This window comes from Sphaerodactylus townsendi, linkage group LG09 (genome assembly GCF_021028975.2).
Source record: "Sphaerodactylus townsendi isolate TG3544 linkage group LG09, MPM_Stown_v2.3, whole genome shotgun sequence".
Classification (NCBI taxonomy): domain Eukaryota; kingdom Metazoa; phylum Chordata; class Lepidosauria; order Squamata; family Sphaerodactylidae; genus Sphaerodactylus; species Sphaerodactylus townsendi.
In genome coordinates, this window is record NC_059433.1 from 93,772,449 (window position 1) to 93,783,185 (window position 10,737).

The window sequence follows — 10,737 nt, forward strand, 5'->3', positions numbered from 1 at the left end:
ATTGTTGGTTCTTCTAATCTAGCTGATCAACCAGTCTCTCTGGTTGCCCTTTAGGTCTTGAAAGTCTCACCTGTGCCAGCTCAGCTAATGTGCTGTGTGTGAAAACTTCAGACAACAATACAAATATACTGATGATTACTCAATGCATGTTATTATATTTTGCCTTATTTTTTAAAAAATGAACCAATTGGTCTTAAATTATTAACGATGCAATCCTGGATAGAGTTATGCCTTTCTAAATCAACTGACTTCAATGGATTGGGAAGGCTGTGGTTGTGTTTAGGACGGTGCTGAACTAGGATAAGTCTGCAACTGTCAGCTTCTAGTTTGCAGATCAATTGAAACATATTTCTTTGAAAGGCAGGCTTTGCCTCCACCTTATCAGCTTTACGGGTTTTCTTTTTTAAAAGGTCTGGTGTGACTAACAGTCCTGACATTTTTTTTCTATTTTTCCAGCTTTTTCAGGTTCATTATATCCTAGGGGAATCTTTGTGGGGCTTCGGGAAGGCATCAGATTTGCAGCACAGCTGCTGGTAACTCTCCTTACATGAACCATCAAATTTGGTAAAGATTGAGTCAGGGTTCAGTTTTATTGGCCCTTAAATACAGTGCCCCCATATATTTTCCGTTGTTTCCAATGCAGGTCCATAAAATGCAGGTCTGTAAAATTGCCCCTTCCAACCCAATCTTTACCAAACTTGGTGGTTCTTTTAAGGAGAGTCACTTACAGCTATGCTGCAAAGCTGATGGCTCTACCTTAAACCACCCTTGCCAGAGCCCCACAAACAGATTTTTTCAGATATTTTTTTTAAAAGCTGAAAAAACACCATATTGTTATGGGGATCTGGCTTTAAAAAAAAAATTCCCAAAAATTCTGGGTCTATTAAATCTGAATCCAAGAAATACAAAAAAAATGGGGCACACCCACAGTCCTGACATAACTAGGCTGAACAAAAAAAGGGCTTTCATTCCCCACCACTAATGGGTGTATAGCATTATTGGTGCTAGATCAGTAGGATTCACTTGACAAGTGATTAGAATATGAAACTAAAACCCCTGGACTGGCAGTTTACCGACTACTTGGGTTGTGGCCATTTATTATGTGCTTTTTTATTTCTTTAGTTTTGAAACTGTATTAATCAATTGTACATACTTTGGATGTATTTCTTCCATTCCATATGTACGTATTTATTCAATTTTCCTAGTTTGTGTAAGTCTAGATTGCAGTGCATGAAATTCTTTTCATAAAAATAGGTAACTTTATTTTGAATATGTTCCAAGTATAATTTGGATACTGTAAAACCTTGATAGAATTGGCCATCTCGCCCAACTCCCCTTCTCGATACAAGATCAGCCTAGACCTGGAGCATCCCTGAAAAGTATTCAACCAGCTTGAAGCCTATCAATTTGGGGGGACGGGAGTTACCATCTCCATAGGCAGCTGATTCCACTGCCAAACAAGCTCTTATTGTAAAAAAAATTCCCCTAATATCCAAGCTGATACCTTTCCGCCTGTAATTTAAACCCATTATTGCGAGTCCTATTCTCTGCTGGCAATAGCAACAGCTCTCTGCCCTCCTCTAAGTAACAGCCTTTCAAATACTTAGAGAGTAATCATGGCCCCTCTCAATACTGAACCAGAGAACCATTTTCAAGTGCTCTGGAGAGATATACCCCTTCCTGACCACCTAGAGAATATTTACGTCATCACATTTGTGGCACAGAAAAAAAAAACTCTGGTATAAAGCGATAAGAATTATTAATTTTAGATGCTTTTCAATGTTTTCCTTGAAAGTTAATGAAAGTTTATGTTATTTGTTTACTATCTTAGGGTCAAACTCTAGTTTTCATTTTTCTACATGATTAAAAAGTTATAGCTTTGTAAAGGAACCATATGCGAAAGAACAAAGGTGTATCTATGCAAAAAGAACATTCTGACTCATGCCAAAGTATGTTTCCAGGTGCTGGACATTTTAATACTATGAAACACAATGATTTGCACAACCAGTGGCTATCTCTATATATAATTCAGTTAGAGAAGCCTGGCTGGATGGCAACAACGAACTTCTAGCCAGTCACTGCGCACAGTGGGGTGCATGACGGCCCCAGCACATGCGATGACTCCAGCTGCTGAGGGGTGTATGCAGTGGTGGGATTCAGCAGGTTTGCACCACTTCGGCAGAACTGGTTGTTAAAATGGTGCTTGTAAACAACCAGTTGTTAAATTATTTGAATCTCACCACTGGGTGTATGGCTGTGATGATTCACTCCCAGTCAATTACTGCTATGCAATCCCAATGTCTCATAACTGAAAGGTTGCTGCTTTTTCATTCCCTTCTACCCTCTCTTCCTCAAACCATTCCATTGCCATTTCCTCACTGCTTTCCCCCTGTCTTTCTTACCATGGCAGATGTTTTTTCATTCCCCCCCCCCACCTTTCCTTCCTCTGCCCCTTTGACCAAGATATGGGCATGAGGCAACATTTTGAGCACAGGAGATGAACCAAGCACCAAACCTGCACACAGGATGAGGATGAAACTGTGACAAATGCCCATATTTGTGAAGTGGTTTCCAGTGAGAGACTGCCCTGAAAGAGTTAAGTCCTGCCCAGTCCTGATTGGCTGGAGGAAATTGCCAGGGAGAAGAAAAGGAGGCAGCTGGAGTGCTGAGGGTTCTTTTCCCTTGGTTCGTGCTTGGACCAAGATCCAAAGCAGTGAGAGCAGATCAGGAAGGGAGATCTGTCACTGCTTGTGTGTTCTGACAAGAGGTCAGATTGCTCTAGTCAGGCTGAGGAGGCTTGATAGAGTGTGAGGGAAAGTCCTGGGCTTGGTGGAAGGTGAATCCGCCACTCAGGTGCTGGGCAGCTTGGCTGTCCATACTAGTGTCTGCCCAACCCCAGTTCAAAGCCCAGTCAGGAGAAGACCAGTCCATAAAGGGGGCAGTTAGGCCTTAACAGGGGACTGCAAGTGAAGGTGGCGAGTATTGAGCCAGAGTCCTTCCAGTCTTAAGACTTGGGTGGTTGTGTGAACTAGAAAGGGTGTGGATCAGAGAGAATCTAGTGTCAGTGTGTGTAACAACTAAAAGCTGAAACCTCTGTGAGAGAAAGCTGAAGTAAATTAGAACCTGTGTGTAGGAGAAAGCTTAAGAACCAGAACCTCTTTAAGAGAAGAAATATATTGGCCACCTGCGTGTGACCAAACGGAAAACTTTTTTTTGTAACTGACTGAGTAACCTTGCAAGTAGAAGCTGTTTACTTTCTGTAATCAACAAGCATTTAAAACCTCTCAAGTCAACTGAGAAGCCTTCATTTCTAGTAAAATAAACTTTACAAATTCTGTTTCACGTTACCCGAAGTTCCAGTCTATTTTTTCAGTGTGCCTACAAAGGGAGGTGTCTGTCAGCATATGGGCCAACACTCTCTCTTACAGAGTTTCCCCTCCTTTTTTTTCAGAGGTTCCTTCTTTTATTTCACTGGGGAGAGTTGGAGTGAGGCCAACTCCAAAAAGGGAGTCAGAGCTCCCAAACCCTGTTACAGAAACACAGAGCTGCAAGATTTTTTTAAAAAGGCGGGGGCAGAAGAATCCATTGTTGGGAGCAATCCCCCTGGGGATGAGAGTGTATGTATGTGTGAAAGAGAGAGAGAGAGAGGCAGGCAGGCGGAGGAAAAGAAGTGAAATATCAAACATTGGCCAAGAGGGGGGGAAAGGCAGGAGGGTCCGTGATACCCACTGATGCCTGGCACTCACTATGTCTTTTTTTTTAAGTGGGTGGGGCTTTTGAATGGCCATTTGAGATCTGGTTAGCTGTACAGATTTTTAGAAAACATTGCTTTGGCAGCATCTTCCACTACAATAAAAAGTTCCTTGCTGCAAATGATTATGATAGGAAGTGGGAACTGGTGCCTTCTCCTGCTGAGAAACTTCCATAGACCAAGGGTTCTCTTTAAAGTACCCTGGCAACCTTCTGCCACCACTCAGGATCTCCTGAGAACCACTAGACCAATGGTGGCAAACCTTTGGCACTCCAGATGTTATGGACTACAATTCCCATCAGCCCCTGCCAGCATGGCCAGTTGGCCATGCTGGTAGGGGCTGATGGGAATTGTAGTCCATAACATCTGGAGTGCCAAAGGTTCGCCATCACGGCACTAGACTGACCCACTGAGAAGGTGGTCTTCCTTTGCAGTACTAGAGCAGTAACTAAATAATGTATACCCAACCTGGTAGAACCCATGCAATCTAATGCATCGGTAAGAGATTAAGAGAAATATCCCAGATGAATAGATTGTGCAAAGTGAAACCAAAACAAATGTCTTTATAATAAGGTAAGACAAAGCAGGGGGAAAGGTAGGACTAGTTGGATTAGACAAAAAAAGGCAAAACAGAATACAGAGGGAAACACATAGCAACAGCAACAGATATTCAAATGAAAAGCTATATGTATATGCAGGAAAAAACATTTTGAACAGTATGTTTATTTTAAAAGTCACGGTTATAAGCAGAGCTTCTACCTGAAATGCTGAAGAATTACTTTTAGAATTATGCAGTCTCATTGCCTGATACGTTGTGTTTGTTTTTACCTCCTGTAGCAGAATTGTAAAGGTACCCACAGGCTGGAAAAGGTTGGGGAACCCTGGCAGAAGCCCACTTTCTGTGTAAAGGGAGAGGAGACCTTGAAAGTGGGATAATGGATGGCTGAGATAGTGACAAAGCTGCTTTGGGTTGACTGGAATAGCAGCGTCAAAAAATAATTAAGAGTTTCTAGTAACTTTGGGGAAATTGTAGAGGAGGAGGGGGGCACTCGGCGGGGATAATTACGAGTCAAGAGAACAAAGAAATCAATTGTGCATTACCTTGGCAGTGATGCATTAAATGGTCCTTTATTTGCTTCCCAGAACAATTACCTAAGAACAGAAAAGGTTTTATGGTCAAGCGCTGGCTCTTGTTGTTGTCATGATTTGGTCCTATATCTATAATTTTAAAAGTAGCTCTTTATGGTTGTTACAGTTCCAAATAATTGAACTTTGGGTCTGAACATGCTTGTGAAAGGCTTCTCTGTGGTAAACAGCGTATGACTTTAAGCAGTACGTTTAACTATTTCCTGCCTCTGTGTCCTGTCTTCTTTTATCCTGTTTGAGCATATCGCCTCGATGTGGATTGAAGAATGGGTACTAGGTGTGAGTGCTAGAATTTTGCTCCTCAGTTGCTTCAAGAAGATTCTGATCCAAATTAGGAATTGTGAGTTTTATGTACAAGGAAGTGATTATTATGGGTTAAAGTGTATTGACAGGTGTCATTTGGAACGATCTGGTCATACTGGTGGCACACATTCAAAACACTCTGAGGTAGTTATTGTCAAATTCTTTCCAGCGGTTCTAGTTACGTTTTCCTTTCATCTGCAGTCATGGAGGTGAGTAAAGTCTAGTTCATTGTCCACGTGGCATGCACAGTTGTGTGAGATAATTTTATACCTGGAGTGTTGTGTGGTTTCCAGGCTGTATTCTAGTAGCATTTTCTCCTGATGTTTCACCTGCACCTGTGGCTGGCATCTTCAAAGGATCTGATGGGAGTAAAGCAAATGGAGTACATATACCTGTGGCATGTCCAGGGTGGGAGAAAGAACAATTTGCCTGTTAACAAGTGTAAAGGATGCAATTAGCAAGTTTGATTTGCATGTGTTGGGTGGGATCCACCCATTTAGCATGTGAGTAACCATCATTGTTGAGTTCTTGCTTGTAACATTTTAGTGCAGGGATTCCTCAGCCTTTTTGAGCTTACGGGCACCTCTGAAATTCTGGAATGGCATGGTGGGTGCAGCCATTAAATGGCTGGCACAAAATGGCTCTGCAGGAGATAGAGCCAGCCACAAAACGATTGTCACATCTTTACCTCAGTCACACAGTGAAGAGTCTTATGCCATGGTGGCAGCTGCCACCAAAAAAAAAAAAAAGTTAAAGCTAGTATAACCAATCAAATCTTTAGTATCCATTCAGAAACTTTGTTGGGCAGAAGCCCTCCTTAGACCCACCCACTTCTGAAAAACACTGGAAAATTGTGGGCAGGCATGGGCACCATGTTGGGGACCCCTGCTTTTGAGAAATTCTACACCAGAGGGAGGCCATTGCTTTGTGAACCTTCCCATCTTGACTCTTTGGCTAGGCGTAGAAAGAAAGTCACTGCATGAAGTGTGACAAGGTGGCTCTGACTAGTTGTTATGGAGAACTGATTTCAGAGATGCCATTGGGAGCAAGCGATGCACGGCCTTCTCAAAACCTCTACGTGTCTTCCCAATCACTGGTTTGAAAATGATTTACGTTTTTGGGGGTGGAGTGGGAATAGCCTGAGAGGGCAATTATATTATTCATATCTTTCCAGTTTTACAGTATATGGCTGGCTGTGTTGCTGCTAATGCTGAATGTGAAGGCTGATGAGTAGTCTGAAATTAAATTATATGCTGTAATGAGATTTCCTCAGACAATAACAGGAGCTATCTCCACTTCAGATCTGAATGTTCATACTTTTGCTTGATCCTTTGTTTACAACCCTTTTGCAAAGTTCAAGCTAAAAATGGCAAATGATCCAATTCTCATAGGCTAAGAGAAAATTGGGGAGGAGCTGTAGTTCAGTGGTAGAGTATATGTAGAAATTTCCTGCTTTAATCCCTGACATCTTCAAGTTAAAAGATTAGGGAAGAGGTGATGAGAAAGACCCAAATCTTTACGATTCACTGCCTGTCTAAGGGCCTACTTACCTTAAGCCCCGCGCTACTCTCCTCAAGGAGCGCGGGGTCCCCCGGCACTCCCCACGACAGGGGCGGCAACAGCGCAGCCGCCCCGACGCTGCCACTGTCGCGCCCCCTCAGCGTGCGGCATCCCTGGCACTCTTGTAAACGGCGCCTTTTTATTATTTGTGTGTGGAGTGGGGACGCCCGGGCGTGCACCAGGGATGCCGTGCGCTGAGAGCAGCGCGCGGCATAGGGGGGATCGTGGTGAGTGGGGAAACGCCCTAAGTAGACAATACTGATCTTTACAGACCCACGATCTGATTCAGTATATGGTGAGTTCATATGATATTCACATCCTTTAGAAGTGCAATGTTTTCTCTAAGATTCTTCTGGATTTTACAATGATAGGCAAAACATGAGGGTTTTGTTGTCTTTTATCTGATATTTCTGAAGTGTGCTTGCTACTTATTGGCAAAGAGTTACGAGATGACAGTATGGTGCCACATTGATGCGTATGCAACAAATCTAAGAGCTTTTTCCTTAAAGTCTAGTAACCAGGTACTCTGAAACTGCTCCCATAACTTAACCTTTCCAGATCTCCTGATGTTTGATCTATGCAAAAACTTTTCTATAGTACAAAACCAAATTTTGAGGAACTACAAGTGCCAGGGAAGGAGGCGCAGGGTGGGAGCTCCAGCGTAGTGGCTTAGCATGTGCATTTCCCCCTTCCTAATGTTTACTTTCCCCGCTCACCTGTCACTGAATGGAATGATAAGAGCTACACAAGTCATTGTAATGATTGTGGAATGAAGCCCAAACATGGTAATGTTTGTGTAAGCATGTGCACCGTTTGAGCACCTGCACTGGCCACAGCAATCTTGGAAAAATAACCAGGTACATGCAGGAAAGAGGACAGAGTGGTGGTAACACCCCTTTTCAAAGGTGTGCAGCTAAGATAGAGACATTTCAAGAAGGCAAATGTTAGCGGCTAGAGTGTTGGACTAGGGCCTGGAAGGCATGGTTTCCACTTTCCACCATGCCATGGAAACTTCCCGGGTGGCCTAGAAGATTGCTGTGAAGGTAAAACAGAGGGGACAATGATATAATAATTTGCTTTGCATTTCTATGGAGGAAAATGGGGGTATAAATATGGGAGCCAACCAGGTGTGTCGGTGCCAATGACACATGTGTGAGAAAGAGAAGGTGAATAAACAAGAACTATGGGAGGTAATGAAGAAAATGAAGGAGAGCCAAAGCTTAATCTTGCAGCCTATCAGTGTATTGCTGCATTACATATTCCCGTGTCCAATGAGAAATAACTGGACAAAACTTCCTACTTGGTAAATAAGCACAGGGTGGGGTCTTTTCTTTGCAGGGCAGACAACTACATACGTTCTTCACTATCAAGACCTGTAGCAGTTACACTCATATCTGCAGCTTTGTGTGTGGAGTGTTTATTGGTGCGTCTGTAGCATTATCCCCCCTCCCTAACGACTGAAGCTTAGAGCAGGACATAGCTGAGTCTCCAGCCATCCTGAAAGGAGAGGAGGATGTGGCGGTTTGGCTAAAAGATCCCACAATTTCCCCTTGTTTCTGCAGTTGCCGAGGGGCAACAAAATCACCTGTAGTGCTTAAAGCATTCTGCTGCGAGTAGGAGAGCCTCTGGCTCTCCCTGAAAGAATCCTGTCTTTCCAACTGCATTGTCATTCTCACCCTAGATGAGTCATGCCGGCATTCTCTCTGCCGACAGCTCCCTGTAAATGGAGGCTCAGAACCCCATCCCCATCCTCCAGCAATGAAACTGTTCTCTGGTTTTAATCAGCTATGTTATTACTGGTTTAAAACAAAACTGGGAGAGCTGTGATTCAAAAATATCGCCACTGCTGCTGTTCCTGACTATTATGGGTTAGGGAGGGTTTCCGCCTTTTCATCTGAACAGAAGCCAGATTTTCTGAAGAACAAAGAGAACCTGAGAGAGCTGAAAGATTCATAAATTTATTCTGCTTAAGTTTTTGAGATGCCACAATATACTTTTGCTGTTTCTGTAATAGGCTAATGGAGGGATTGTTTTGGATTTTGAGAAGTGGTCACCCCTGTGTGGCTGTATGCAGGTGCTGTTGTTTGCACGCTCTCAAAAATACTTCTGTTGGTGTTGAGTTCCTAAAATGAGGAAGCTGCTTGTTATGGCAGATATATTTTTTTTGAAAGTGAGTCTAGGGTGCCTCCTAGTGGCAAGAGAAAATGTTGCCTTGTGTAATTTCTGATTTCATTCAATCTGAAGTCATATTTTAAAAGGCACAACTGTTTTTAGATGATCACTGATACCCTGCTTCTAAGCACGTTAGCATTACAGCATCTTCTTGATTTTGCTTCAATCTAATATCTTTTTACAACTGCAACTTTTCTTGCTTTCTTCCTGCTCTCATCAGCTGTGGTGTATACCAGCTGAAAGGTCAGGACTCTGCATAAGATGTGAGCCTCTTGGCATGAGGCGAAAGGTAAGAGCACAAGAACTCTTACTCCAGGATGTGGATCTGGACTGAGAGCCATTGCACACAATGATTAGGAAAATAATCTATCACTATTTTTTTCTCCCACCTTATGGAATGACTTGCCTGATGAGGTTGGGAAGGTTCCTACTCTCCTGCTGTTATTCCAATTATGCAAAACTGAATTATTCAGGAGGACATTTTTGCATTTATTCAAAAGTAATAGGGATTTATTCTAACTGTCTCCTGGAGAAGGGTAAACTTTCCTATGCGCCAATTGGCCATGCTGGTAGGGGCTGATGGGAATTGTAGTTCGTGAACATCTGGAGAGCCGCAGGTTCCCTACCCCTGGTCTAGATGCATGTAAAAAAACTTTTTTAAAATCTAGTACATTGAATTAATATGTAAATAGCTAAAGAATACTCATAAGATTGCATTTATCTCTGTAAAACCTCCTAAGCTAGATGCATATGAAATAAACTATATGTATGTGAAAATAAGTGTAGGTGACGTATTAATGAGCACAATGTCCCAAACTACTGGCTAATGGTGTTCTGGTCAGCCAGATTGCAATTGTACCTGAATAAAGAGCCGTAGGCAGGTGAGCTCTGCTGGAGACAGGTTATCAACAGCAGCAGTTTCCCAAGTGTGACAGTTTCTACAAATATTCAGAGGGCAGCTAGAATAGTTCCTTCTCCTACCCTATAATGATTAGCTTCATATATTCTTTATATCCCCAGATAATCTCTTGTTTTGTGCAGAAATGACATTTAACAACAATTCCTGTGAGCACAGACTTACATAAATTGGGCTTATTCTTTTTTCTATACTAATTGGACCTTTATTGGGTTCTCAGTATCTTCCTTTATGGTCTTGTTTATTCTCTTTGGAGAATCTTTAGATTTCGATAAAAGAAAGTGACAATATATTTACAGTGTACTACTAGCGGAGCCCGGCCACGCGTTGCTGTGGCAACTGTCCTTCTCATCACAGTCCGCAACCCACACAGATGTCCATGCAGGTCCAATGATCCCCAGCATAGCTTTTTGGGAGCAGCAGTGGCATAGTGGCTAAGAGCAGGTGCACTCTGATCTGGAGGAACTGGGTTTGATTCCCAGCTTTGCAGCTTGAGTTGTGGAGGCTTATCTGGGGAATTCAGATTAGCCTGTGCACTCCCACACACACCAGCTGTGTGACATTGGGATAGTCACAGATTTTCAGAGCTCTCTCAGCCCCACCCACCTCACAGGATGTTTGTTGTGAGGGGTGAAGGGCAAGGAGGTTGTAAGCCCCTTTGAGTCTCCTACAGTAGAGAAAGGGGGGATATAAATCCAAACTCCTCCTCCACCTCCTCTTCTTCTTCTTCCTCTTCTTCTTTTTCTTCTTTTGGGGTGGTCAAATGGAATCCCTCTTTCCCTTTTCAATGCACATCATTATATGGTGCTGTCTTGGTTTTTAGTATAAGGTAACCCTTTCCATTCCACAACGGAACTGTCCAGAGTGCGAATCCCTCTGTCCATGAGGC